The sequence below is a fragment of the Bufo bufo genome, chromosome 6 (genome assembly GCF_905171765.1).
Source record: "Bufo bufo chromosome 6, aBufBuf1.1, whole genome shotgun sequence".
In the NCBI taxonomy this organism is placed as follows: domain Eukaryota; kingdom Metazoa; phylum Chordata; class Amphibia; order Anura; family Bufonidae; genus Bufo; species Bufo bufo.
In genome coordinates, this window is record NC_053394.1 from 228504426 (window position 1) to 228531627 (window position 27202).

Below are 27202 nucleotides of genomic sequence, written 5' to 3' on the forward strand. Positions count from 1 at the left end.
AACCCATGTTGTTTTTCATCTTGCAATCCATGGGATTTTAGATGTTCCACAATCCTATCCTTTAATAGGGTTTCCATTAATTTGCCTACTATTGATGTCAGACTCACTGGTCTATAGTTGCTCGATTCCTCCCTACTACCTTTCTTGTGAATGGGCACGACATTAGCCAATTTCCAATCTTCCGGGACGACTCCTGTTACTAATGATTGGTTAAATAAATCTGTTAACGGTTTTGCCAGCTCACCACTAAGCTCTTTTAATAATTTTGGGTGTATCTCATCAGGCCCCTGTGACTTATCTGTCTTCACCTTAGACAGCAAACTTAGAACATCTTCCTCTGTAAAGATACATGCATCAAACGATTTATTAGTCATCCTTTCTAGTGGAGGTCCTTCTCCTTTTTCTTTTGTAAAAACTGAACAGAAGTATTCATTAAGGCAGTCGGCTAGCCCTTTATTCTCTTCTACATACCTTCCGTCCTTTGTTTTTAATTTAGTTATTCCTTGTTTTAATTTCCTTTTTTCATTTATATATCTGAAGAATGTCTTATCCCCTTTTTTCATAGACTGAGCTAGTTTTTCTTCTGCCTGCGCTTTAGAAGTTCTTATAACTTGCTTGGCCTCTCTCTGCCTAATCTTGTAGATTTCCTTATCTTCATTGCTCTGGTTTTTTTTATAATTACAAAATGCTAGCTTTTTATTTTTAATGATTTGGGCCACTTCTGCTGAGTACCACATTGGTCTCCTCCTTTTTTTGCTTTTACTGACGAGTCTAATGCAATTTTCTGTTGCCTTCAATAATGCACCTTTTAAGTAGTCCCATTTCTCCTGGACTCCATGTAATCCGTTCCAGTCTGATAAGGACTCATTTATGACTAATTTCATTTTTGAAAAGTCTGTTTTTCTAAAATCTAAAACTTTTGTTTTTGTGTGGTGGGACTCTTTCACAGTTCTTATATTAAACCACACTGACTGGTGATCACTAGATCCCAAGGTTTCGCCTACAATGACATCATATACCGAATCCCCGTTTGTGAATACCAAATCCAAAATGGCCTCCCTCCGGGTTGGCTCCTCAACCACTTGTTGTAGAGATAACCCCAGTAGGGAATTTAGAATATCTGTACTCCTGGTAGAACTTGCTATTTTGGTTTTCCAGTTTATATCTGGAAGATTGAAATCTCCCATAATGATAACTTCTCCTTTCATTGTCATTTTAGCTATTTCTTCAACTAGTAGATCATCTAGTTCTTTAACTTGACCAGGTGGTCTATATATCACACCTACACGAGTTACTGCATGGTTAGCAAACTGCAACGTAACCCAAACTGACTCTATGTTGGCCTCACCAACTTGTATTAGGTTAGATTTAATGCTATCTTTCACATACAGGGCCACTCCTCCTCCTTTCTTGCCTTCTCTGTCTCTTCTGTATAAAGAGTACCCTGGTATGGTTATGTCCCAGTCATTTCTTTCATTAAACCATGTCTCCGTAACAGCCACTAAATCTACATTCTCAGATGCCATTATTGACCCAAGTTCATTGATTTTTTTACCTAAACTGCGAGCATTTGTAGACAGGACTCTGAGCTTATCATTTCTTAACCTCAGTGCTTCTGGCCTGTTCTGGCATTGTTTCGGGGGGCAATTGGACTCTTTTATTTTCACTCTTTTGCCCCCCCTTCCTAGTTTAAATACTCTTTCGCAAATTCTTGGAGTTGTTCACTAAGTACATTTGTTCCTTTGAGAGAAAGATGCAAACCATCTTTTTTGTACAGTTCCTTTCTATTCCAAGTAGAGCTATCATGAGAAACAAAGCCAAATCCTTGCTCTTGACACCATTTACCAAGCCATATGTTGAACTCCTTTATGCGCCTCTGCCTATCATTCTGAACATTATGCACAGGCAGAACTTCAGAAAATGAAATGGTGGATGCAAAATCCTGTACGTCATTACCAAGTGTGATAAAAGATTTTTTCACCTCTGACACTTCATTGCAAGCCAGGTCATTTGTCCCTAGATGGACAAGAACATCCACGTCCCCTTCCTGCTTTGCTTGCTTAACAATATTAATAATACGTCTTCTATCTCTTCTAGCAGTAGCCCCAGGGAGACATCTCACAAAACCATTTTCTTTAAGCTCCACACTTCTTATGATTGAATCACCCAGCAACAGCTGCATCCTTTGAGACTTCACTTTATCTTTTTTGTTGCATACATTAGACATAGGAGTCGATGGTTTCTCACCCTCTGTGCTTGAGTCCATATCCATGTTGTCCTTACATTCTGAGAGTGCTGCAAATGAATTATGGAGAACCACCGACTGTGGGACATGTCTTCTATCCACCACTCTAAGACTTCCAGAACCTACATTAACCCATCTGCCATTTCTGGGGGTCCTCTGTGGCAGTGGCATTGCAGCAGTCCTAGCTGGAGTTTGTTTAACAGATAATTTAAATATTTCAGCTTTCAAAAATGCAATTTCCTGCTGCAGTAAGGAGAACTGTCTACAGATCTGACAGCATCCGAATCTCCAAAGAGTGGAACATGAAATAAATGCACAACAATTCCTGCACTGAACCAAGTCTGCCATTTTAAAGAGGAGAAAAATAAATAAATTAAAAAAAATAAATAAAAAAAAAATAAAAAAAAAATTGTATTGTTTCCACCTTCCAGCCTACCTCCTGACTATCTCCTGCAATATCTCTTTACTAGTACTTAATGTAGTACTTGAAGCTAGTACCTTCAGCTAATGAATTAGGCCAGCTAATGAGTCTGTCTCTATATATACACACACTCCTTCCCAAACTCCTCCCCCAGCAACAAATGTAACAGCTTAGTGAGCTAGGCTCATTAGCAAACGCACAATAGCAAACAGCTGACCGAATTCCTTACCTCTTCTCAATCAATGATCAGCAAAAACAACACAGATGAGCCAGTTGGAGACTCTAAGCCAATCTCTTGCAGTATCTCTTGAATCTCTTCAGTCTGCTGCAATATCTCTTTACTAGTACTTAATGTAGTACTTGAAGCTAGTACTTTCAGCTAATTAGATCATGAGCATCTTTCATTGCAATAGTGTGGTCTATTAAAGATTTGATCATTAGATTTGGCTTTTAGCTTAGTGTAAACTATTAGAGATATTATTTTGACCCAGGTACCAAGTTCCAGTATTGAAGTTCTTAGTGCTGCTAGTGCACAATAGTATCTTCAATTGTCAACAGCTCGAGAAAAGGTCCAAGAACCACGTGTAGCTTTCATACCATGCAGTTGGAAAGCAGTGACAGGTTGTCCAAGTAATTTTTTGTTCTTTGTATGTTTCTAACCAAATGTTAGGGGTTTATAATTCACTTACTTCATCTGCACTGTCTCCTTTCTCATATTTTATGACCTATGATTTCAGCTTCTCTCCCTGCTCTAGTGATGTTTCATGCACAAGCCTAAGGAGCAGGTCTTTGTCTGTGCACAAGATGTCCTTATGATGGCTGCACACCCCTGTACTCCCCTCCCACTGGATTCTTTAGCAAAGTTTAACCCCTTCTACCATCAGCAGCACAGACTTAGGATCCATTCACACGTCCGTAAGTGTTTTGCGGATCCGCAAATTGCGGATCCGCAAAACACTGACACCTGCAATGTGCGATCCACAATTTGGGGATCCGCACATCACAAACACTATAATAGAAAATGCCTTTTCTGGTCCGCAATTGCGGACAAGAATAGGACATGTTCTATTTTTTCCAGGAACGAAATTGCGGATCCCGAAAAAAAGGATGCGGATCACGAAAATGCGGATCCAGGAAATGTGGATTTGCATCTGTTCCAGCCCCATTGAAAGTGAATGGGTCCGCAAATTGCGGAACGAATTCGGACCCAAATTACGGACGTGTGAATGGACCCTTAGGGTTGGAGGCTTTGCTAAACGGCTTCAGGGCTTCCTCTTCTCCATGCAGTGAAGAGACAAATGCTGGGTGTAGGATCTTCCCTCCTTACCGTGCAAACACAGAACTGAAAGACTGGAGGAGTTCTGCAGAGCATTGCACAAGAACAGGTAGGGGGAAGATGCTATGTGTATCAGCAATGTCATTCTACTGTACAGCTTGGACCTATAGTCCTACACATAGAACAGGAGTATCTCAGCAGTCAGACATTTCGCTCAGGGCAGCACTTTTATTCACTATATTTGCAGAGCAGGAGGGGGGAGGCAGTCTTTTTTCATGCCCACAAATATTCATGAGGAAAACCTCAGAGATTGTTTTTGCTACATTTAAACAAAGGCCAGAAGAGAACTAGTCAAATTAGTAAATATATATACCGTATTTTTCGCTTTATAAGACACACCTGATGATAAGACGCACCTAGGCTTTTGAGGAGGAAAATAAGAAAATTTATTTTAAACCAAAAAGTGTGCTTTTGGTGGGTTTTGAACTAATGTGGATGACACTATTATGGGCGATGTGTGGATGACACTGTTATGGAGGGTATCTGTGGATGATGCACTGTGATGGGGGCATCTGTGGATGACACTATTATGGGCGATCTGTGGATGACAGTGTTATGGATGTGATCTGTGGATGACACTGCTATGGATGGGATCTATGGATGACACTGTTATGGAGGGGATCTGTGGATGATGCACTGTTATGGAGGCATCTGTGGATGGCACTGTTATGGGGGCATCTGTGGATGACACTGTTATGGGGATCTGTGGATGACGCACTGTTATGGGGGCATTTGTGGATGACACTATTATGGGGGATCTGTGGATGACACTGCTATGGACGGGATCTGTGGATGACACACTTATGGGGGATCTGTGGATGACACTATTATGGGGATCTGTGGATGTCACTGTCATGGGGATCTGTGGATTACGCACTGTTATGAGGGATCTGTGGATGACACCTATGTGATTATAACACCCATCATCCTAAATTATACACTGATGTACTGTAGGTACTGTACATTGGCATATTCTCAAGGATGATGGGAGTTATAGTCAGATTAAATATAAACACTAACCAGGGACTGTTCTGTAATTGGCATGTGTTTATATTAAAGATGACTATAACCCCCCTCATCTATAGGAATCCACTTATATACTGCAGTCCATGGGTGGATTCCTATGGATGAGGGGGGTTGTAGTCATATTTAATATAAACATATGCTAATTACAGAACAGTTCCTGGAAAGTGTTTATATTAAATATGAATATAACCCCCCTCATCCAAAGGAATCCACTTATACTCTGCAGTAAATGGGTGGTGTATGAGCAGAGAGCAGCAGGGCTGGCAGGCACAATAACAGAGGAGCTGGAGTACACAGTGTGACAGGCATCCAGCACATGGATAAGAAGTGCACATGGGATCCTGGAGCTCAGGTCAGTGCCCAGGGGTCCCCCGGCATCAGCTGGAGGAGGGGACAGGGGGAGAAGTTTATACTTACTGGAGCTGTGGGCTCCGGTCTCGGGTGCGCACCAGACGTGCGGGCTGGTGGCTGTAGGAGGGGACAGGGGGAAAAGTTTTCAGTTACTGGAGCTGTGGGCTCCGTTCCGGAGTTCGCACCAGATGGACGGTCTTGCTGAGGAAGCACGGGCTGGCGGCAGAAGCCTTCAGTGAAGCCACAAGCCCGCCCAATAGTTTAATGTTAGGCTCAGGAGCTGTTAGTGAGAGCTCCTGAGCCACCTAATTTCCATCGCATTTGTTTTATAAGACGCAGTGACTTTTTCCCTCCACTTTGCCTAAAACGTGCCTAGCTTATGTATATATTGCTGACCATCAGATTTACAGTGCTATATATATATATATATATATATATATATTTTTTTTTTTTTAAACAACTCGGATAACCCCTTTAAGGAATTGATACTATAAGGACCATGAGTAAACCATGAGTAAAATAAATAAAACTATATTAACCATAAAATCACTGTTAAATGAAGCTATAGAAAATGGAAGGACAACACCTTCGGGTTAAAAAATTACCATATGTATGTTCTATAAGCAAGAGCCAATGTCATTTATCTTTTAGTTTTTTTCTTTTTTTTTTAAACTTGGAAACAAAGTCCAGAATAGAAACACTTAATTGATGTGGCAATGTAAGAATTGTATTTGCAAACTGAAGCTACGCAGAAGCCTGGGTTGAGATGAACTGTCTCTATAAAATAACCAATTCCATGCTAATCCTCATGGTAAATAAATAAATAAAATAAAAACACATCAAGCTGATAATATTTGCCTCTTATGTAATTTTGGTAATTTGCTTATAAACCAATGATTTTCCTTCCAGGAGGCACACTGATTGCCCTTGACATAGAAGTATCCTGTATTATATCACAGCTTGCCACCATATAAACCATGCAGCTGTGCTTTGTATTGTCAATCCTCGTGAATGCTTTACAACAAAATAAAAACTTTATTTTCTAAGGAGAAATTTACCTTCTTTAAAGGTGACATAAACCAAAAATAACCTGAAATGATTGTAAAGTAATTTCAAGCATTTTTATGACAATGCCAGATAAATAGGTACTTAATGATACTCACAATTCAATCAACACATTATTTATAGAGGATGTGCTTTGATTTGCCCAAGTACTTCTAAAATAAGAAAAATCTATGAAAATAGTTCCAAAAAAAGATCCCTCCTATACATCAGAATAATGGAAGATTATTGACCATTTAAAAAAGAAGCAAAGTATAACAACAAGACTGATGTCTCCTCTCTAGTATATTGACTCATGTGTTTGGATAGAAAAAAACACTGCATATGTTATTATAATTAGCTTTGAGCAAAGTTTACGAAAATTTGATTCTGCTTCCTCTCCGAATTTATTCATCTTGAAGTAGCGGGCGCAATGATGGGAAAGTAATTGAAAGTAATTGAACCCCTCGGAGATTAAAAATCAGGGCTTTCAGGGGTTAATCAGTTTAAAAAAATCATATAATACTCACCTTATACATTTGAGAGCGAAGAGGCTGCTATGGCCATCTTGATTGAAGATCCCATACAAATTCTTGTGTGTAATGACGTCATACGTCACCGCGCATAAGATTTTGCGTGGAATCTTCAATCAAAATAGCCATGGCGGCCTCTTCGCGCTCAAATGGATGAAGTTAGTATCTATTTTTTAAATGCCATTTCAGAGAAAATTGATTTGTTACCATGAAGCACAAGGAAATTACAATCAAAGTCCATTTCGGATACTTTGGATTGCTGAACCCTAATTAGGACATTTTTGCCACATGTGAATTTTTAGCCAGATGAGATAATTATCTCATCTGGCTAAAAATTCACATGTGGCAAAAATGTCTGTAACTGTCCCACTTATATGGTTGGGGCTTGCAGGAATCCATTTGCTTACTACCAAAACACCCTTAATTACGCGAATGTAACAGATTTTTGCAACAAAAGTGCCACATGTGGGGTTTTTATAATCATTGAAGACCATCATTTCTTCTCTTCTTCGTCTTCTCTACCATGTATATAGATTTAAGATTTTTGAGTTTCTGGGAAAGATATTCAAAGATATTCAAATTAGTTTTCCTCACCAAAAAAACTATAATCCTTTCTGATGCCAGCTGATATTAGACTTGTTAATTTGCACATATGTTTCACAGAAACCAAGAGGAAAGTTATATATATATATATATATATATATATATATCAACTGGTCTTCATAATAGAACTAGTATATCCCTCCCTCTTCAAGGTCTCTCCAAGGCCTCTCAGCTAAAAAAGCTGATTCTCACTGCTATGTTCTGATAAAGGGATTTTATACAGGAAGAGCTATTTGCAGATTTAAGGCTGATTACCTATTATCCTAGTTTTGCTAGGAAATTCATTTTACAGGCTGAAAAATGATTGGATGGCTATGTTGTATCTACAGGTATGAAACGCTCAGCTTTAAAATACATTTTAGAAAAAAAAGCTGAATTGCCCAAAATAAATCCTAAAGATTTTTTTTTTTAAAATTTGGGACAAATTCCAAATCGACAGAACCAATTTGCTCATCTTTAATATGTTTATTTATGTACACTTCTTTGTGATTTATAGATCAATTTTCCCCTATTTTTGTATACTAAGTGTCACAAACCAGCGGGTGTGACCCCACTGTGCACATGTCCTACCTCCTCTTAGGACATTGTCTAAGTCAACCCCTCATTCATCACATTACCCCTGATGGTGGGGATAGATTTTCCTGATGGGAACACCAGGTTGCTGCCTCTTGAGGAGGATTGGCACACAAGGCAGCTGGTGTAGGTGGACCAGAGGGTACCAGTGCAAGGTACCAGAGGTACAGACATATTGAGCAGGCCAAATTTTTTTCAAGAGTAAAAAACTTTATATGGGAATCACAAGGGTTTTTCAATACACTAGTGATCCATAGTTTGTCTTCTGAACACATTGCAATATTGTTTGTCTATGCATTATGCAAAATAAATAATTTTGCATAAACGATATAGACTACCAACGATCCCAGCCACCCATGGCATCACTTAGATGCTACAATAAGTAGCTGATATGGCATCTAGGTGATTAAGCAGGGAGAGGGGATTACCTCTGTGAACCCATCACCCTCGACACCCTTCATGACACAATCACAGGGTGCTGGCATATTGTCGTGGCAGCTGAAGGCCTAAGAAAAATGTTCATATTAATAAGAAATAATAACGCATTGATATATACAGTTTAACTCTTGAAGAAATCAAATATCATATTGTGAAGCCCCCTAGTGAGAGTAAAATAACTAAAGTTTGATAAAGCTTATTTAAAAAAAAATTGTACATAAAAATTAGGAAAAAAAATTTTCCCCATAAAAGTGTATAAAAAAATGTGCTTGGCTCTTGGAATACAGCAACAGGAAAACAAGTTTTTTTTTTTCCCATTAAATTTGCTTTTGTTAATTAATCAGTTATATTTACCTCAAAATGGTAGCAACTCATCTAACAAACAAGCCCATATTGCTAAATCAAAAAAAAAAAAAAAAGTTATGACTCTTGCAATGCAATAATTAAACAAGAGGGAAAATTATGCGCCCTGAAAGCCAATTTAGACCATGTTATGAATGAGTTAAAGGGGTTCTCCGAGTTATGAAAAAAAATATATATAGCACTATAAATCAGATGGGCAGCAATATACAACTAAGCTAAGCAAGTTTTAGGCAAAAAAAATATATATTTCCTCATTTCCTTGATTCTCTTCTGGCCCTTTGTTTACCTGCAATAACAACAATCTCTGTCCCTCCCCTTCTCTGCAAAGGGAGTGAATAAGTCTGCCCTGAGTGACATGTCTACCTGCTGGGATACTCAGCAGCATGTTATATGTGTAGGACTACAAGTCCCAGCTGTACAATGACACTGCTGATACACATAGGATCTTCTCGCTACCTGTTATTGTGCAATGCTCTGCAGAACTCCTTTGTCAGCTCCTGTGCCCAGCATTTGTCTCCTCACTGCCTGCAGCTATTCAGTAAAGCCTTCAGCCCTGAGTCTGTGCTGCTGAAGGGGTTGAAGTTTTTCCTGAAGAATCCAGTGATCGAGCAGACAGCAGCAGCTGAGCCAGTGCAGGGGGTGTGGCCAGTACAGTGATAGCAATGCAGGGGGCATGGCGAGCATAGTGATATCTTGTGTACAGACACATATCTGCTCTCTTTGGCTTGTGCACAAAACATCATCAGAGCAGGGAGAGAAGCTGACATCACAGGTCATGTGACCCTGAGTGAAATCTGAGAAAGCAGCAACTGTAGATGTAGTAAGTGCATGGTAAAGCCTTTATATTTGATTAGTTAGAAACATACAAAGGACAAAAAAAATTACTCGGACAACGCCTTTAAGATATAAAAGCCTGAAATCATACCGATATGATAGTTGTTTATTTGCTCATTTTTGGCTCAGTAAAATATTTTCTACAATAATCTGTCACCGTAGTAAAAATTTCAGTTCCTTGATACAAACTCCTGCCTTACGTGACTTAATTTATTTTCTTGTGTAATGTAAGATGCCGCTCTGGATGAGAGTGAGCTTCTCATTGTTCATTCAGGACAGGGGCTCTGCAGGCTTCACTGCTGATGAAACAGGAAGGGATTTAGAAAATTAAAGTGTTTGGTAAACAAAGTTATCCAGAGGGAAATCGTTAAAGAAATTTCCACAGAATGTGATAAGTGAAAGGCGAGGTTGCTCTGTTACATTGAGAATTAATCACAGTGTATATTAACTTTAATACCTGGGAGGATCCAGAGACAGAAAACTGAGCATGTATTTTAATTGAAATATACATCTGTTTCATTTATCACTTGACTTGGATGCTTGTAGAGTGGAAAGAAGGACTGTATTAAAACCTTCTTCCTCTGTTAAGCAAAATCGATGATAGAAAAAAAAAAAGATTTATTTTTCAGATCTTAGAATAATACACAGTTGAGCCACACTATTATGAACACTTCTTACTTTTGACATCAACAGAGTGTAGCTCATGAAGGAAGTGTCTTGAGCTGGATTGGTAAGTATATAGGCTGTCTGCACACATATCCCTCATTGACGATTTATCAGAGTTGCAAAAAGGGATAATTATTGGATTTTGGGCCCAGAGTGAAAATATTTCATAAACTGCACAGTTTGTGAACTGTTCATGTGTTTCTGTAGTGAAAGTGTATCCTGAGTGGACACAAGGCATCATTGCGAATAAGCAAAGTGGAAAATGCAGACCACCACTTGCCATTAATGTGACATGTAAACATTGACTACGAAGGTATACAAGGGTGAACCGACACACTACAGTGGAGCAGCTCACTGCCAAAATGAACCAGGGACTACCCGATGTGTGTATAAAATAACAGTTCAGTGAACCCTATGGTGTATGGGGCTCAAAGCAGACGGATGTTCACTGCATCTCTGCTAACGAGCATTAAAGGGAGTCTGTCAGCACATTTACCCCTTTTTAACAGTTTCCATAGCGCTGTAGCCACAACACAGATGATTAAAACGGTACCTTTATATGCTTTTGTGGACTTGTAAAACGGCCAAAAACGAACTTTGATGCATATGTAAATGAGGGCTCGCAAGTGCCCAGGGGCGGCGTCCACCGCGTTGGTGCCCAGGCAGCTCTGCCTCTTTGGCTCTTATCCCCGCCCAGCCTCTTCCTCTGCCCTGCCATCTGTTTTCTCTCCCCCTCAGCGAGATCCCGCACCTGCGCGCTGACTTCCTTGGCCGGGGCATGCGCACTGCGATGCCCATGGCTGGCACGGCATCGCAGTAGCTTATGCACATGCGCCGGCTAACAGATTATACAGATAAATTTACCTCTCTTGGCTCTCTCTGTCTGCAGTGACAGCTGCTCGCTCGGCTTTTCTCCTCTTCTCCTGCGCCGATGGACCGCCTCCTTTCTGCAGTTTTTGCGCCGTTAGCCTGTGCATAAGCTACTGTGATGCCGTACCAGCAATGGGCATCGCAGTGCGCATGCCCCGGCCAAGGAAGTCAGCACGCAGGCGCGGGATCTCGCTGAGGGGGAGAGAAAACAGATGGGCGGGCAGAGGAAGAGGCTGGGCGGGGATAAGAGCCGAAGAGGCAGAGATGCCTGGGCACCAACGCGGTGGACGCTGCCCCTGGGCACTTGCGAGCCCTCATTTACATATGCATCAAAGTTCTTTTTTGGCAGTTTTACAAGTCCACAAAAGCATATAAAGGTACCGTTTTAATCATCTGTGTTGCGGCTACAGCGCTATGGGAAATGCTAAAAAGGGGTAAATGTGCTGACAGACTCCCTTTAAAACAAAGTTTTGAATGAATCAACTTCGGATCTTGGATCCAAAGCTCTATTTGTGCAACACCGATTGTGAGTTATAGGGAACCTGCCAAAGTTGTTTGCCCTCCAAACCACCACCACTAGCTGGCGATTCTGCCCCTGTGCTTTCTAAGGGTGGTGTAATTAGCTCAATCAGATGCTGGAGTTGGTTAAAAAAAAAAAAAACTTTTATTGCTAAGTGCACTGTATACTAAGTATCTTTTCATAGTCCAAGAGTTAGAAACACTTGGGAGAAAAGTCAAGCTGACTGTGCTAGCTGCATCTTATATGATTGATGCTCCTGAGGACAAGATATATAGCATCATCCCAACCCAATGTTGAATTCTTGGGGAGTGACTACACTGGTAAAAGAGTAATATCAATATGCCAAAGGATTGCTTTAAAGGGAGTCTGTCTCCTACAATTAGGCTACACTGGTAAAAGAGTAATATCAATATGCCAAAGGATTCCTTTAAAGGGAGTCTGTCTCCTACATTTAACAAATGCACTTTCTGCATAATTTGCACACTTACCCAAGTTCATGTTCTGCAGGATGTAGTCATATATGGGGATATAAAGGAATTCTGGCAATGATATGTAAGTTTACTACAATGTATTGCTGGTAGTTTACAATTTTAAATGTAGGTGGCAGACTCAATTTAAAGAGGTTTTTCGAAAATTTATATCCCCAGAAAATTAAATGATTGTCAGCCATGGTTCCAGTAGCAGAAGACCCAGACAATCAGCTGATACCACTAATAGAATCTGTAGGTAGTCATACATCGTATTACAAAATGTTTTTTCACACGAATAGAGTACTGTTTAAAACATGGATGTGCTGAATCCTCCAGAGCAGAAGGTGAAATATTCAGTAACTCTGGCTAACAGAAGCACTGTATGCAATGAGTAGGATTCCTCCCTATATCATCAATAGAGATGGCCTTGCGGTTCGCCCGGCGGTCATTTTGTGGCAAACTTTGCGTGTTCGCGATTCGCCGAACATGCGAACATATGGAGAAATTTGCGCCCGCCATATTCTTTTACATTATGAAGAACTTTGACCCATGACACATCCATCAGGTGGTACAGGACAGCCAATTGAGACATTTCAGCACATGGACGTACCACCTACCTTATAAATAAACTTGATCTGGCCGCCATTTTACATTCAGTGTTTTGCCAGTGTAGGGAGAGGTTGCTGTGTGGAGCAGGGACAGACTGTTAGGAACACCAAACGCTAGCTAATAGGGCCACAAAAGTCATTTTAAGGACTAGTATAGGTGTGCTATCTATATGTGTGATACACAGAGGGGTGCGATATACTTATACTTTTATAATGAGTCAAAAACACATAGATCTATATAGTGATCACCTGGAAGTCAGGGGCCTAGGGGCTAGGGGCTTACTAGGGCCATTTTATATAGGGTAAGGTTCCGGACGGGAGTGGTCTGTGGTTAGGCTATCAGGGCCAGAATAGCACCCCCCTGTAGAGCAATATCAGGGACAGTTCTTCGCCCACCCTGTCCTTCAATACCACATCATCATCTAGCCTCCGGATTGTGGTAGGACATATGGTTTCTGATTTGGTGCCGCCGAGCACCTGATTTAGTGCTGCCGAGCACTTGTTATTGCCTACCACATCTATGCTTTTTGCTTAAAGGGGTTCTGCACTTTGTTTTAACTGATGATCTATCGTCTGGATAGATCATCAGCATCTGATCGACAGGACACCCAGGACCCCACCGATCAGCTGTTTCAGAAGGCAGCGGCGCTTCAGCAGCGCCACGACCTTCTCGCTGTTTACCGCTGGCCCAGTGACGTCACAACTAGTATCAACTAGCGTGGGCGGGGCTAAGCTCTGTTCACTTGAATGCTGGATAGATCATCAGTTAAAACAAAGTGCAGAACCCCTCCACTTAAGGACCACAGGTGACCAGGCCCTTTTTTACAAATCGGCACTTCACAACGTTAACGGTTTATTGCTCGGTCATTCAACTTGGCACCCAAATGAATTTTACCTCCTTTTCTTCTCACAAATACAGCTTTCTTTTGGTGGTATTTGATTGCTGCTGAGATTTTTCGTTTTTCGGATATTAATCAAAATAGACCGCAATTTTCAAAAAAAAAGTGTCTTTTTTTACTTTTTTACAGAAAATAAAATCTTACATGAACTCACCATACCCCTCACGGTATACCTTTGGGTGTCTTCTTTCCAAAATAGGGTCACTTGTTGGGTATTTATACTGCCCTGGCATTTTTAGGGCCCTAAAGCGTGAGAAGAAGTCTGGAATCCAAATGTCTAAAAATGCCCTCCTAAAAGATACTCATTGGAATTTGGGCCCCTTTGTGCACCTAGGCTGCAAAAAAGTGTCACACATGTGGTATCGCCGTACTCAGAAGAAGTAGGGCAATGTGTTTTGGGGTGTCTTTTCACACATACCCATCCTGTGTGTGAGAAATATCTCTGTAAATGACAACTTTAAAAAAAAAATTATACAAAGTTGTCAATTTACAGAGATATTTCTCTCACCCAGCATGGGTATATGTAAAAATACACCCCAAAACACATTGCCCTACTTCTTCTGAGTACAGCGATACCACATGTGTGACACTTTTTTGCAGCCTAGGTGCGCAAAGGGGCCGAAATTCCAATGAGTATCTTTTAGGAGGGCATTTTTAGACATTTGGATTCCAGACTTCTTCTCACGATTTAGGGCCCCAAAAATGCCAGGGCAGTATAAATACCCCACAAGTGACCCTATTTTGGAAAGAAGACACCCAAAGGTATACCGTGAGGGGTATGGTGAGTTCATGTAAGATTTTATTTTTTGTCACAAGTTAGTGGAATATGAGACTTTGTAAGAAAAAATAAATAAATAAATAAATTTCCGCTAACTTGTGCCAAAAAAAAATAATCTTCTATGAACTCGCCATGCCCCTCACGGAATACCTTGGGGTGTCTTCTTTCCAAAATGGGGTCACTTTTGGGGTATTTATACTGCCCTGGCATTTTAGGGGCCCTAAAGCGTGAGAAGTAGTTTGGAATTCAAATGTGTAAAAATACCCCTTTTTTGACATTTTGGGCTAACTAAATTTAGGGGGTATTCCTCTGAAACTACCCAGGAAATAGAGCACACCTGCCTAGTAAAAAGGAGTGCTTGCGAAGTAAAGCTGCAATCGCTAATAAAGATCCAAAAAGCTCAAAAGTGATTTTTATAGCGCCGCAGAGATTTTACAGTGTTTTTGCAGTGATCAGAAAAAAAATAATTCTGTCACTGCGGTTGGGGCGGACTGAACGCAAGTGTGGGCACAAGATCAGGCCTGATCGGGCGAACACTGCATTTTTTGTAGAGCCTATGGTGACCCTAATGTACTGATATAGATTTGATTGCGATCAGTCTTGATCACTTACAGATACTATATAGTACTAGTGCTGATTAGCGACAGCGATGATGCTAATCAGCGACTAATCAGTGACTGCGGTGCGGTGGGCGCTAACTACCTAACAAGTGGAAATCTCAGGTCCCACGAGATGACGCCAATAGGCGTCACTGAGACCTGAGAGCGCTTCCGTCCAGACGCCTATCGGCGTTACCGTGACGGCAAAAGGTTAACTTTAATAATTTAATTTATTTTCATTTTGAGGGATATATTTTCATTCACACGTCCGCAAAATGGGTCCGCATTCGTTCTGCAATTTTGCTGAACGGGTGCAGACCCATTCATGTTCAATGGGGCCGGAATCTGCTGTCCGGATCCGCATTTGTGGATCCGCATCCGCATTTGCGGATCTGCACTTCCTCATCTGTGCTTCCGTTTCCTCAAAAAAATAGAACATGTCCTATTCTTGTCCGCAATTGCAGACAAGATTAGGCATTTTCTATTATAGTGCCGGCGATGTGCGGTCCACAAATTGCGGAATGCACATCCGTGTTTTGCGGATCCACAAAACACTTACGGACGTGTGAATGGACCCTCATAGTAAAATTATTTAAGGTCACGTTTTATCTTTATGCATATTCTAATGGATTGCCTTCCTTGTACAATGTTATAATATACTTTCTATGTTAGAAAGTATATTATAGTGCATTTGTATTGTGCGGCAGTTGTGTGCGGTTCTGCTGCGATACTGCAGGTATATAGAGGGACAAGCGTTATTGGAACAAATACTTTCTACTGGTGTGATTTACCAGTCAGCCCCCCAAAAAACTTATTGAAGCGGGGTGTTATATACCAATATACTTTCTTTATAGTGCATTTGGGGACTGTATAGTGCATTTGCACATGCTCGTACGCGAAAATTATATTGCCGATATTTTGCTTTGCAAAAAAATAATAAATGGAGATCGCAAATTCAATAATACATCTGGTATGTCACTGTCCTTGTTGTGGGACTATTTGTGCACTTCTAGTAATTATTTCTTGGCTGCAAATATGAGCTGAAGGTTTTTCAGGTTCGCCTGCCATTAAAATGAATGGGACCCGCCGCAAACTTGCTGTTCGCGAACATTTGATCGCGTTCGCGCGATCGCGTTCGCAAAACGTCCGGGCAGATGTTCGTCCTTCACTAATCATTAATATGCCCTAATATAAATAGAACATACTGTATGGACAGGGTTTGTCCTTCTAGAATAACCTTTGGAATCTGTTAGCAATTTGTGAGTTACATTAATTTTTATTTTATAATGCATTCTTGAAAGATTTAATTAAATTATATAATTTTTTTAGAAATTTTTTCCATAAGAAGCAATGCATTTTAACTTATGATGTAGCAATTGTCCTTTTTTGTGTTTTTATTTTTCACTTGCTGCCTTCCCAGAGCCATAACTTTTTTTTATTTCACATAGCCATATGAGGGCAAAAAATTCCAAATGGGGTGGGAGTGGAAAAAAAAATTCCACCATAATTTTATGGGTTTAGTTTTTATGGCATTCTCTATGCTGTAAGTTACATTTGACCATGGCATCTGAGGGTTTAAATGTCCACTGTCAGCATTACTGCTAATCACGGACATTAGCTATGGATGCCTGCTGTATGAAACAGCAGGCACCCAGCGGCTATGGCACTCGCTCTGCTCTTTAAAGCCCCGACATCTGCCATACATGTACAGCGGATGTTGGGAAGGGTTCAATGCAGTAGTGTATAGGAAATTCTGTATACTCTATATGCCACCTGTCAGTGTCTATGAGAATATTACCTGAGATAGGCCTGGTAGCCTCCAGAAGGCTCCAGCCTATCACCATCAACAAATGGCTTCCATGATCTCAACACAAAGAAGCTGTTCAGGCCATGGAAGTGCAATGCTCCCAGGGAAAGCTGCTTCAGATGCATTTGTCACAATTGACCAGGACATCATGGAATCTGAGGGTTAAATGTCTGCTATTGGTGTTATCACAGACATTAGCTCTTCCCCCATATGTTGCTCGCTCTGCTCTGTAGCAGACACTATCTTTAAAGTCCAGACATTTGCTGTACATGCACAGCAGATATCCTGAAGGGGTTAAAGGGGGTTGTCCCATGAAAAATGTTCTACAATTTTATAACCAGCACCTGGATCAGAGTACTTTTGTAATTACGGTAAATATAGTAAAAAAATTTAGTATAGTCACTGAGCTATTCAATGAATATTTATATTGTGCCGCCTTATGTTTGCTCTTTTCCTAATTCCTCTGACCATCTTGGTGAATGCATTGGTGGATGCACATGCTCAGTTCCATCCATTAATTTCTACCAGCTACAGCAGAAAGGGCATGACTGTTGTGGCAGAGCAACTGGAGCAAAGAATGGTGAGATCTGTGGATCCATGTGAGATACAAGGTTGGTTCTAGCTTTGTTAGAAAAATATATTCTTGTGCTACTATATAAGGTGCCTTGGTTTCATCTCTGCATTAGTCATAGGATAACCCCATTAAAGTATAATAGAGAACTGGCTGTAATTATACTTGCCAACATTTGAATCCCAAACTGCCAGATATGTTAAGTCCTGCACAGAATACACCCCAAAAATATATATTTTAGGACAAATTAACACAAACAACACCTATTTTCTTATTTGGTTAATGGGCTAATTACATGAAAACTGTTATTATCAAGCCAGAACTGACATTAGATTATATTTTGACCTATTTTTTGTGTTTTAGTTGAAAATAAAGTAGGGTAGCAGTGTATTAATGTCAGTCTGACATTAACAAAACTGCAGCTATGCAACCCAGGCTATAAGAAGTTCTACTTTTACAAATTGGCATCCTAAAAAGCCCATGAATGATAACAGAATGACCTCTTTGAAGCCATCATATAATTCTAAGTCCACTTCATCTGTAAATTCAATTTAAGAAATCTGAGAAACCTGAGAGCTTCCCTTCTTAAGATACCATGTGTGAAAATCAGAGTCTAATTTCCCCTAAATCTTCTTCTCATTTCAGAGTAACTTTTTCATAAACTTCTGTTAATTCAGTTTCAGCACTTTATTTTCAGACAAAAAATACATTATGGTAATTGAAAATCTATTTTATTCTACTAAAATGAAAATTCTTATCTTAAGGTTGTTGCCCCAGATGGCATTGAACAGTGCACAAGAGTAATAGTCGAAGTCTATGGCTACTTTCACACTTGCGGTAGAGTGATCCAGCTAGCAGTTCCATCAACGTTGACTAATATATTCCTATGGAAATAAAAGGCCGGATCCAGCATTCAAGCAAGTCTTCAGTTTTTTGGGCCGGAGATAAAATTGTAGCATGCTGAGTTTTTATCTTTGTCCTGATCAGTCGAAAAGACTAAACTGAAGACATCCTGATGCATCCTGAACGGATTGCTCTCCATTCAGAATGTATAGGGATAAAACTGATCAGCACCTAGGACGGAACTTCATTCATACTGTATATGTGATATTCTCAAACAAACAGCAAACTAAAGGTTCAGGGATTGGTGAATTTATTCAAGCTTTATGCATTTATGTATGTCTTATGACTGATAACAGAGAAATAAGATACAAATGGCTGGATTTCTGAAGAAAATTCATATTTCCTATTATGACTAGGCTAAGTTGGGCCACAGCCCAATATGAAAGAAAGGTGATATTACATTATGAACATGGAGTTAATTTATTATGCCACATTTTTATTTGATTGTAAAGATTCTGCAGAGGAATGATGGACTGTTTCATTGCTGTAGAGGATAGAACGTAATGCTCCTTGTGTAATCAATGGAAGAAAGTTAAAACCAGATGAAAATAAATTTTCATGTGCTCGAAAGAGTGCATAAAAGTATTAGGTAGTTTAAGGTGAAGTGGCCTAGTTTGTATTCTGTATAGTTACTTCTGGATATGCTTTATATTTTTCTGTACATTTACAAATTAGAGATGACAACTAGTAACATAGGGGATCATTTAAGATCGGCGATTTATACGCTGGTCTTAATCGCTCTGTGCTGGCAGTGGATGCACCTTAGTTATGTAGAGGAGCATGGCCTGTACATAACTTTGGCACTTGGTGCCGTCAGCCATGCGGCATGGTTTTCTACACCACAAACTGGCATAGAAAATAATAAATGAAACGAGCCCGCACTCTTCCCTGCCCATGCCACATACCCTTTTCCTCCACCCTGAAAAAGTGCAGTGAGCGGGGGAAAAGTTGCATATTTTTCCACAAAACCCCTTCGCGACAAAATCAGTGCCTTAAAGGGGTTCTGCACTTTCATTTAACTGATGATCTATCCTCTGGATAGATCATCAGCTTCTGATCGGCGGGGGTCTGACAGCCGGGACCCCCGCCGATCAGTTGTTTGAGAAGGCAGCGGCGCTCCAGCAGCGCGGCGGCCTTCTCACTGTTTACTGCCGGCCCACTGACGTCACGACTAGTATCAACTAGCGTGGGCGGGGCTATGCTCCATTCAAGTGAACAGAGCTTAGCCCCGCCTACGCTAGTTGATACAAGTCGTGATGTCAGTGGGCCGGCGGCCCGGCGGTAAACAGTGAGAAGGCCGCGGCGCTACTGGAGCCTTCTCAAACAGCTGATCGGCGGGGGTCCCGGGTGTCGGACCACCAGAGGATCTATCCAGAGGATAGATCATCAGTTAAATGAAAGTGCAGAACCCCTTTAAATATGCCCAAAAATTGCATATATTTCTTTTTCTAAATGATGCCCATATCTTGTAAAAAAAGACATATACCCACCCAATTCAGCCTATTATCGTACCAATTCAGCCTATTATCGTACCGATTAAGCCTATTATCTTACAAATTTGATCCAGTGGAAGGCAAAAAACCTCATGAGGTAGAAGAAAATTCCCTTTTGACTCCAATCAGGTAGTCAGAATAACTCCCTGGATCAACAACCCATCTCTATTAACTATAACCTGTAATATTATTACACTCCAGAAATACATCAAGGACCCTCTTTTTGTGAGCTCACCATCACAACCTCCTCAGGCCGATAGATTCACAGTCTCACTGCTTTTACTGTAAAGAATCCCTTTCAATGTTTTTGTAGAAACCTTCTTTCTTCTATATGCAGAGGATGTCCCCTTGTCACAGTCATAGGTATACACTAAATAGATCATGGGAGAGATCTCTGACTGACTCCTGATATATTTGCAGTATACTTAGTTATTAGATCTCCCCTCGTCTTTTTTTTTCTAAACAAACTAACTCTAATTTTGATAATCTTTCTGGGTACTGTAGCCCACCCATGGCCTTTATTACTTTAGGTGCCCTCTTCTGAATTTTATTTGTGTCCAAATTGATTATGCTTTAATGATATATAACTCCTAGGACTCTATTTATTTCTCTCAAAAACAAAAGAAAAAAAATTGTGAAGAAAGACCCTTGCATAATACTTCTCTAAGTGATATGTGCAAGTCAGTTATCTTTCCAAAAGTGCTGTGTCTCAAGATAAAATGGAATCAGTTTTTTCTAAAATAACGGCTGCAAGTGTTACAAAGGGAAAGTAAGAAGCCGGGGAAAACAATATCACCAATAATGCCATGCAGCCAGACAATCCGTAGAGACCCATCCCCTGTGATATCACAGCCCTGTAAAACCCTCCTCCCCCGTGTTCTCTGCCATTGTCCTGTGAGCTGAGCATAGGGAGAGATGTGACAAGCGCTCATGCGCTAGGGACAGTGTTGCTGAAAATGATTAATAGAAGAATATTGGAGAGGGAGAGTGCAGGGAGACTGCAGGGAGAGTACAGGGAGACTTATTCTGCATCAGTTTTATTATTTATTCATACATTTACTTATTACTATATCAGTTGTAAATGTAATTCACTACTACTGATGAGCAAAGTTAGTAAAAATTTGATCTGGCTGCTTCGCCGAAGTTCACAAAGAAATACAATTTGTGACAAATTACTTGAAGAATCACATTCTATTCTACCTAGTGGCCGCAATGACTGGGAACGGTGATTGTGTCGCCCTCCATCTTCGAACCCCTCAGTTCAACCCTAATCGCGGTATCTGACACATTATGTCACATTAAGGCCTTTCAGAGGTTAATCAGGGTTAAAAAAAAAAAAAAACATACCTTATCCATTTGCTTGCGGAGAGGCCATCGTGGCCATCTTGATTGAAGAAAATGAGCTAAATCTCTCACACTGAAGTGATGACATGACCACGTCATCACATTGGGAGAAGCGGTGATGTCATTATTGCTGACTCCTGGCCAGCATGATGACGTGGTGATGTCAAATGGCAGCATGTGTAATTTTCTGCATTTTCTTCAATCAAAATGGCCGCAACGGCTTCTCTGTGAGCAAATGGATGAGGTGAATATGTATTTATTTATTTTTTTACCACCATTTCAAGAAAAATTGCTTTGTTACCTTGAATCGTAAGGAAATTTGGCTTTGTGGAAAATTAAATTTTTTCCTGAAATTCAGATATAAGTCACTAAATTTTACTTAAATTAGCTCAACCCTATTCTATACCAATCAAATGGAACCCTTTATTATTCCACTGCCAGTGTGACAACCAATACCATCTAGTCTGCACCCCTTAAGGGGGTCGGATCTTATTGATGACTTCACCATCTTTTCCTGGCTTTACTTCTTCCAAATAATTCTTCAAAGCTTCCATGTCCTAGAAAAGTCAGCAAGATGCAGAGAGAGGAGGAGCTGGATGTTCCTGATGACATATTCTCATTAACATTAGATGATGTGGAAAAGGAGGAAAGACAGATGGCAGAAGAAGGACTCCCACCTGATTTTACTGTCTGTGTTTACTGTCAAGTAACCTGTAGGAGATTGCAGGCAAGAAACACAATAGTATGCATATTGTTCCCCCACCTAACCAGCCAAACCCCATACCAGCAACAGCCCCTGCTTAAAGGTGCAGCACGGACATTAACCATGAAGACTATGCAGTGTGGTCTTCATTATTAAATGAAAGGCAGCTGCAGACTTATTGGCTGCTCAGTTCTTCACCACAGTATGGCAACAAACCGCCCACAGCTCCATGTGGGCGTACCCTAAGGCAGAGTGGTCTGGGTATACAGTAACTGATATATAATGATTTGTGACAAATTAATTTCTAACAAATAGAAATTCTTTGGCGAAGTTGCAAAAAGAGATGAGCGAAAAAATGTATTTTTAATGCTATACGGAGATCCTTCTCTGTACAGCATTAGAATGTGCTGCCTTCAATGAGGCAAAGTCCGTTATTCACGAAGTCGAGCAAGTTTTCGTTGAATAACTTAGGTAATTGATTATTACAGTGAAAAAACACTTCAGAACTTGGAACCAAACTCGTCTTCGGTTGTAGTGCTACCTTAGAACCGAAGCTGCGTTTGGTTCCAAGGTTTTTTACTGTAACAATCAATAACTCGGGATGAGCAAACACCTGGAAGTTCGGGTTCGCCTGGTTCGGCCGAACCTTGGCTCGGGTTCGGTACTCGAACTTGACCGCAAACCTGAACCGCATTGAAGTCAATGGAGACCTTTGGGGCACTAAAATGCCTGTAAAATAAACATAGTAAGGGCTAGAGGGCAAAATGGGGATAAGAGCAGGACAATATGTCACAGAAAACAACACACTATGGACACAAGATTAGGCCCAGATTTATGCTAAAGTAACAGTTTTCGGATGGAGTACTGTATATGTCACAGATGTGTATTACACGCTGTAAAGGGGGAATATTAGTCACCAATATTTATGCAAATATCGATAATTAATATTCATAAATGGGAGGAGCCATCTAGTGATAACTCCGCCCATTTATGCCTTTATATAACAATTACAATACTTTCGCTATGCTCTACACTGATCACTTATGCTAACTGCATGCGCCTTACTAACTCGCTACCGCTAACAAGTACACGCTACACAAAAGGGTACAAATATAACAGTATTTATTACACCAAACAATACACTAACAATACACTACGCACGCAGTACACTACAATACACTACGCACGCAGTACACTACAATACACTACGCACGCAGTACACTATAATACACTACGTACGCAGTACACTACAATACAGCACTAAATATACAATCCTAAACTACACTACACATTCCCAATTCCACCCATAAACTAACTAGACAGTTCACACATACAAGTATTAACACAACCCACCCCACCTGACTATTCACTGTCCCTAGGGGGTATGACGAAGGGTTAAAAGGATTGTTTGCAGAGCAGAAGCATGCTCTACAGGACCAGGGTAACCACTAGGGGTTAATCAGGGTTAGGGTTCCAGGGATCAGTAGGGGATCAGGGGATATAGTGTTTACCAGGGATCAGGGTAATAAAGGGTTAATCAGGGGAGGTGGTATTGGTGGGATAGGGGTGGATCAGGGGTTGCAGGATCAGGGGTACAACAGGGGAACAGGAATAAGGGGTGGGGGACTTAAGGGTTAATATCGTTGGTGGTATAGGGAGTGATACTAGTATACTTGCTCGTTCGTCCAGGGGGGGGGTCCCGATCCTCTCTCCTGAGGGCAGCCTTGAGCGCCGATCGCGCTCTCCCATCTGTCCGGGCAGCTGCCACGTGGGAGGCCCTGACTCCCGGAACGCAGGACGCGCTCCTCTGCCAGGTGGGGCCCAGATCCTTGAGCCGGAGGGGGGGGGGGCGCTTCGTCCTAAGCGCCGATGCGCTTATCCAGGTGGGGGGCCCTTTCCTAACTCTCAGAGTGCCGGGGCCGCCGGATATTTATCCCCCGGCGGCCCGCACTCCCGCGCCACCAGGGGGCGCGCGCGCGCACTCACTTCACAGTGCAGGACACGTGGGCCGGCGCGGTGAGATGACGTCACCGCGCCTGCCCGCGCATCCCTGCACGCGCGCCGCAGGGCCGCAGGGCCGCGTGCACTTGCTGACAGGCGGGAGATCCTTTGATCTCCCGACTGTAGCTCCCAGCATTCCGGACATCGCAATGGTAATTGCGATGCCAGAATGCACATAATAGAGTGAGCGGAGGTATCTCCTCTCTCTCTATTATGCTTAATTATCTCCAGCAGGACTGCAGATAATTAGAACAAAAGGATTCAAATTATATTGAATTTGAATCCTTTTGAGGTCACCAGAATGACCGGACCTTGTCCGGTCATCCTGGCGCCTTCACCCAGATTACATCAATGTAAATGCTTGGGGCACATTTACATTGATGCATCTGTGTCCATGTAAGGGGGGGGGGGGATTTATATGGTATGGGGATATGACAAGGGGGCATAATATGAATATACATGTGTATCGATGCTTGGGGCACATCCATACACATGTATACATTAATCATACTTCTAAGGGGGATTATATAAGGGGCCACATATTATCAGGGGCACATCACAAGCTCCTACATTATCAGGGGAACATCACAAGCCCCTACATTATCAGGGGCACAAGCCCCTACATTGGGGGCACAAGCCCCTACATTATCAGGGGGGCACAAGCCCCTACATTATCAGGGGACACATATTTCCCACAGGGGCCAGCATGAGCCCCTGGGGATCACCATGGGCAGACGTGCGCAGATGCTGGGCACATCTGCGCACATCGTCCCATGCTGCTATGTCTAATATATGCACATATATACCATACATGCCCGCACGTGTTTGCAGGCATGCATGGATATATATGCATATGTCTCAACCGTTCCTCAACAATCCCCCTGTTGTCGGAATATAATACGACAATATAATGGGGGAACGGGTTGAGATATATTTGCCCCCCTTCAACCCCATCTTTGGTGGAAGTTCAGGAAGAACTGTAGTGCACACTGATCTTTAGGTACTTAGACATCCCTCATCCAGCCTCTGACCTGCCCTTCACCGTAACCTCCTCCTCCGTCCACAGGATACACCGTCTTCTTCTTGACCACACACCCACAGTCTCTCGGTTATTCTGCCGATCTTCAGGTATCTTCGTCCCCCCCCCAATTCTGGAGTGGGTTCACCCTTACAGTCTTTAACTGGCCTTTCTATAACAGTCTCTTGGTGTCGGCCACCCCCACTTTGGAGTGACCACACCCCCACAGTCTCTCGGTAATTCTGCCGATCTTCAGGTATCTTCGTCCCCCCCCAATTCTGGAGCGGGTTCACCCTTACAGTCTTTACCTTTCTATAACAGTCTCTTGGTGTTGGCCACCCCCACTTTGGAGTGGCCACACCCCCACAGTCTCTCGGTAATTCTGCCGATCTTCAGGTATCTTCGCCCCCCCCAATTCTGGAGCGGGTTCACCCTTACAGTCTTTGTCCCAACTTTCTTCTATCCAACGTCTGTTTCCATCTTGATGGGTGCGGTTCTCCCGTGGACAGATTAATAGGTCTTTACAAGGCAGGTCAGACTCTCAAGCGGTGATGTCATAGTACCTAAATTCTACTGCGGAGAACACCTCCGCCACACTACACCTCCAGCCCTTCCCTTAAGAACCTCACCATTCCAGGGTTCAAGGTGGCAAATGAATGATGCCTGTCCCTATCGTGACCTAACCTTATCCCCATTCACACAAAACACATGTCACATCCCTCCCAACACCACCAAAATATTACATGTATGTGTACCCATAGAGACTCATGCAACCTGGCATATCTCTACACCTCCAAAGACACAGGTAGGTCGCAGACCCCTGTGTCAATGGGAAACGACTATAGGATGCGAATGTGTACAGCCGAATATAGGCTGTCACACATTTGTACCTAGAGTGTCTATGGGTACACCATCGAACAACAAACACAATCAATAAATACAATGTGCTATGGGGTTTCGGGGTAGTACAAGTTATACGTCCCGAACCCTCATAGGAAACAAAGTGTGTCCATACAATATTTGGCTACAGGAACAATGTTTGAGTTATGTCCTGAGCCTCCTCCTCCGGATAGTTCTGTAAAGTTCTGTCTGGTTCTGGTGTATTTGGTCAGTAAGTCCCTTGACCCTCCGATATGACCAGAACCAGAAGAAGTTTCACTGGGTGAAACAATTGAATAAGTTCTTCCACCCGAACATCTCCCAAGTCTTCCTCCAGAGCCTTAAATAATGCTCCCGCTGGATTGTGGCACAGTCTTCTCTAGAACACCTCTAGGCAGAGGTCGCTTAGTTGCCAAAATCCAGTGGGATCCTCTGGAGCTTCACAACAGTGTCAGGGGGAATAGCTGGCCTCTTCTGTCGCATCTCCTAGGTTTTTCTTCCGCTCCATATTAAATCACACCTATGGCAGAAGAAAACACCAGGCGCTCCCAGGGGAATTTCTCCCCTAACAGTGCAATTAATGTGAAAATTCCCAGCCCCAATACCTTTGACCCATGGGTAGAGAAAGGTATTGGGCTGCCCTTTATCTCACAGGACCCCTCGTTATCCCAACACTGGTGTCTGAACACCCTACCTTCAGAGGATTGAGTCCTCTGCTGCACATCCCTCTGCACCAACAGATAAGGATGGCCACCCTACTAGGTTAGGATAACTGGAGTTCTGTGGACAAAGCACCATCTTGTTATTGATGGCACCGCATCCCTGTCCACTCATGTGTACCCAGGCTGATTTCCCCCTGTGATCCCATCTTGTGGAGGCCCGCAGAACCAATGGCATAGTCATGCCCCGGCTCCCCAGGACCCCACAACACAAGAACACAGTCCACACTCTGCTGCCAAACACTCTGCGTCCAATCCCTATCAGAGCTGTGCTGCCTGACCGGACTAGAATTAAGTGCGCAGCACAACATTACACCAATGTTGTCTGTCCGCCCCAGTCCCCAGCGCAACACAGCCCTACCGAAAACCTGGAGCACAACAGCGCTATCTGTATCGATCTGAGACCCTGGTTGCCCAGAATAATATCACATCATCCTTTGTGTGCTGCATGGAGAAGGTCCTTATGCCTTCTCCCGACCAGCAGGATTTCCCGTGTGATATTATCTGCTCGCGAACCTATACGTTCTCGATCCACAGTATAACACTGTTCCACTCCAAGGGGACACAGAATGAAACAAAGACAGCAGACG

The 27202-nt window shown here is 42.0% G+C and overlaps 1 protein-coding gene and 1 long non-coding RNA gene across 2 annotated transcripts in view; one reads left to right on the forward strand and one right to left on the reverse strand.

The window, feature by feature from the left end:
- NRG3 (neuregulin 3) overlaps positions 1–27202 on the forward strand; it is a 1396490-nt gene that overhangs the window by 434092 nt on the left and 935196 nt on the right. The window lies entirely within an intron of this gene.
- Positions 9419–26352, reverse strand: LOC121004857. The gene is made up of 3 exons (XR_005779835.1): positions 26341–26352; positions 15356–15357; positions 9419–9552 (listed from the first exon to the last, which is right to left on the reverse strand). It is a non-coding gene; the product is annotated as an uncharacterized LOC121004857 (long non-coding RNA).